The 4,415-nt window shown below is 31.7% G+C and overlaps 1 non-coding gene across 1 annotated transcript; it reads left to right on the top strand.

Moving 5' to 3' along the window:
• Positions 1-3,792: 3,792 nt before the first annotated feature.
• LOC141503793 (U6 spliceosomal RNA) lies at positions 3,793-3,895 on the top strand. The gene has a single exon (XR_012473099.1). It is a non-coding gene; the product is annotated as a U6 spliceosomal RNA (small nuclear RNA).
• Positions 3,896-4,415: the final 520 nt, after the last annotated feature.

Genomic DNA, 4,415 nt, shown 5'->3' with positions numbered 1-4,415 from the left:
AATCAGAATTGAAATTGCACAATGACTTGAAGTAGAGATAATTAACAACTCTAAATATCAGGAAAGACTTTTAAGTTGCATCTTAAAGGAGTTTAAATATTCTAATATGAAAGATGAGAAGATAATACCTTCCAGGCCTGGGGAATAGCCCATGCATAGGAACAACATAGATAGAAGGATATATTTGAAGAACAAAATGTAGGACAGTTTGACCAGGATGTAACATATGTGAAGAGGAAGCAATTCAATCCTTTACTTGGGCTGAATGAAATAAAATTCAGACAAGTGAAACAGCTCTCAATAGAAATAGTTCTTCTATGCATGGAGGGAAAAGGGGAGAAGGGTCTTACTCCCTATACCACAGTATAGGATTTCCATGACCACGTGTCATGTGATTGTTTAGCATACATGAATGCGTACCACATATCTTTACTAAAGTTTTAAGTCTCATGCATTATCATGATGTATAGATGAATTTGAATTCTTAACAGCCATGCTAACAAAGAGTAAACTGGAAATACTGTGAGTACTTACTACCTGAAGGGTGTGTGTCAGGTGATTCTGGAAAAGGACTTGAATTTAATAAGGAGAAGGAGATGGAGAAGATGATTTGAAATGGCTATGAAATTTTGAAGAATGTTGGAGATTGAATTTAGGGAGGAGAAATTTGAGAGATCTTGAGGAAAGATTAAAAGATGAAAGGGACTTAGTCTAAAGGAAAAAACTTAAACACATGAGAAGGGAAAAGATTTAAAGGGAAGAAAAAGGTGGCTAAGACACAGTATCCTAGAAGACAATGTTTTGCAAAATAGACTGAGAGGAAATAAAAGGGTTAACATCATGGTAAAACACTTCCTTTAATTATCAGAAGATGTTTATTTCCTTTTTCTAAGGATACTCCATTCACAATGGTCACAGGTAAACTCAAAGTTCTAATTGGATTAAATAGTAACACTTCCATTTTTAGTTGAATTATCATAATAGATTATAAATGTCTTATTTCTAGGAAATTCATATTCCATCATGAATTGGATTAAATTTTTGATTTAAAATGATTTTTAAAAAACAACTTGATTTGTTCTTTGCTTTAAGTGGAACTAATTATTTCAGACTAAAATACTTTTTACAAACATATTCCAAAAGAACAAGAAGAGACCTCAGTGCTTGCTATATAGTTATACACCAAAGAAGCCATTATATCATGAGCAAAAATATTAACTTTATTGATTTTTTTGCCTATGATTTCCTCAGTGTTTTTGAAAATAGTATTGCTGTAGATACATTTTCTAGAGCTATATCAAATAATAGCAGTGACAGTGAATAACCTCGCTTTACCCTTGGTCTTATGGAAAAAACTCTAGCTCTTCTTTTTTTTTTTTTTTTTTTTTAGGTTTTCACAAGGCAAACGGGGTTAAGTGGCTTGCCCAAGGCCATACAGCTAGGTAATTATTAAGTGTCTGAGATCAGATTTGAACTCAGGTACTCCTGACTCCAGGGCCGGTGCTCTATCTACTGTACCACCTAGCCAACCCTTATTCTTTATAAATGATAGTGTTTGCTTTTTAAGATAAACACTAGCAAATTAATAAAAAGTCTATTTATTCCTATACTTTATAAATAATATTTATATTTTAGTTTTTACTATTGATAAAATTATATGATTTTATTTTTATTAATGGAGTCAATTATTTTTATTGTTTTTTTCTAACATTGTATCCCTGATAGAAAATAACCAGCATATAGTATATAATCTTTTAAATGTATTGCTTGAGTCTCTTTGCTAATAATTTATTCAGAATATCAATCCATACTTTGTATTATTCTTCCCTTGTTTGGATATGATAACATGTTTGTCTTGCAGAGGGAATTTGGTCATATTCTATTTTTTTGATAATATTGTCCTTCATTTTCATAGAAGACCACAACATCAGGGAGATGATGCCATGACAAGCATATGAACTGGATTTGAGTGGGGGGGGGTGCTGTGCTAAATCACTAATCTCGCTTTCTCTTCCAGAGTCATCTGGGTCCAGTGTCCAAATATGAATCAGGATGACAGGAGATGGTCCTGGATGCAAGGCAGTCATGGTTAAATGACTTGCCCAAGGACACACTTCTCATTTAGTATAAATTCTTCATTTTCATTTTTTTTTATAGTGGCAAATCCTGTCTCTTTTCTCAAATAAGCTAGTGACATCTATTTTATAATTTAAAAAATAGCTCTAAAGTTTTTAAAATTAATTAATGGTTCTTTTTTATTTACTAGATTTTCTAAACATTTTTATTTTCATTTCAATCCATTAATCTGTTTTTTAAAAATGAATAATATAAGTTTTTAGAGACATAAAGGTGTGCTTTTTTCTATATCATACAACTTTTAATATTTCTGTAATTTTCTTTGATTAAATTCTAGACTATTTCTATGATTTGTTCTTTGTCCAATCTGTTTTATTGCCTTTGTGAGATTTTTGTATTCTAGTATGTGATCAATTTTTGTGAAGATGTCATATGGTGCTAAGAAATAGTTAAAAGCAAGTATATGTATAAATGTGTTTGTCATTACTTTTTTACTATTCCTATTCAGTAATGATCAAAGATTGTAATTGTTGAGGTTTGAAAAGTGTATTGATGTTTCCAACTGCTAACCAATTTTATTGTCAGTGTTTCCCTCATAATTCATTTAATTTTTCCTTTGTATAGGTAGATGCTATGCCATTTTGTGCCTCCATATTGTCTTGAGATTAATTGTTATTCTTGGTATCATTTATGATTATGCCTTTACCCTATTTATTTTTTTTATTTTTGCAAGGCAGTGGGGTTAAGTGACTTGCCCAAGTTCACACAGCTAGTTAATTAAGTGTTTGAGACCAAATTTGAACTCAGGTCCTCGTGACTCCAGGGCCAGTGCTCTATCCACTGTACCACCTAGCTGCCCTGAATTTAATTTCTTTTAATCAAGTCTGTTTTTGCTATGACCTTACCTGAAATCACAATGCTACCCCTACTTTTTTTAGTTCAACTGAAACATAATGACTCACTTTTAACTCTTCATTTTAACTCTATGTGAATCTTTATATTTCTAGTGTTTCTTATACATGACATATTGTTACCTTGTTTCTTCTAATTCATTTTGTTATTCCTCTTCTTTGTTATGAATGACTTTATCCCATTAACATTCATAGTTATGATCATTTATTAGATATTTCCCTTCATTCTATTTTCTTATACTTTTTCCCTCTCTTTGTTTTTTTGTCCTGCTTCTTTACAAAGAAGATGATAGTGAGAGGAGAGAGGAATATGCTTAGCAGCTGTTCTCTGTGCTTGATTAATCTGTTTCTGCTTCCCTAGACCCCTTCCTCCTCCTAGCACCCAGATCCTAATCGCTGATTCTTACCCTTTATTTATTTACTTTTAAATCCCTCTTTATGACCTGCTCTTTGAGGCTATAGTTTGTTTTACTTATGACTAAATCTTCCTTCCTATTTCCCCCTTTCTTGCTTTCCCATTACTTCATTTTTTCCATTTGAGTTCATTGCATCTCTATATCAAACTCTGTGTGGGTCTGTATGCACATGCATGGTCTACCCTTTTTTAATTTATTTAGAAGAAGATGAGGTTCAAATGATACCTATTCCTCCTGCTTCCGCTTGATCATTCTGATTATATAATAGCCAGTTCTATTCTCTCTCCTAAACTGTCCTATACTGTTTATTGAACATCTCAATCTAAAACACAATTCATTATTTCTCCTCCCTTAACCTGCTTTTACTCTCAATTTCTTGTTTCTAGTAGTTGCTTCAGGAGCACATATATTAAAACTTAAATGATGCAGAGAACAGCAAACCCCCTAAATAAGAAAGAAATTACATACATGCATGAAGTATTCCATATTTTTATTACATGATCATAGAAGAAATTACTTGTCAAATATATCGATGGGGAGGAATTTATGTCCAAATAAGAAATAGGTTCCCAGGAGCAATACTTTGATTACATAAAAATAAAAAAAAGTTTTGGAACAAAAAATATCAGCTAAAATTAGAAGAGAATCGGGAAATTGGTGGGGGGGGAATCTTTGCAACAAGCTTCTCTGATTGAGATCTCATTTTCCTCCCCACATATATATTAATGTATATATCTATATCTATAGATATATAGATATAGATAGATAGAAAGACAAATATATCCATACATATGAAAATGAATCAAATTGATAAGAATAAGAGCCATTTCCTGGTTGATAAATAGTCAAAGATATATGCAGTTTTCAGAAGAAAAAAACCTAAGCTTTACAAATAGCCATACAAAGTGATCTAAATCACTAATAATGAGAGAAATTCAAATTAAAACAACTCTGATGCATCACCTCACAGTCATCAAATTGACTAAGTTGATAGGAAAATAATATGCTGGAG

Source organism: Macrotis lagotis, chromosome X (genome assembly GCF_037893015.1).
Source record: "Macrotis lagotis isolate mMagLag1 chromosome X, bilby.v1.9.chrom.fasta, whole genome shotgun sequence".
Taxonomy (NCBI): Eukaryota; Metazoa; Chordata; class Mammalia; order Peramelemorphia; family Peramelidae; genus Macrotis; species Macrotis lagotis.
The sequence above is the reverse complement of the archived record's forward strand: the minus strand, read 5'-3'. Positions and strand labels throughout refer to the sequence as shown.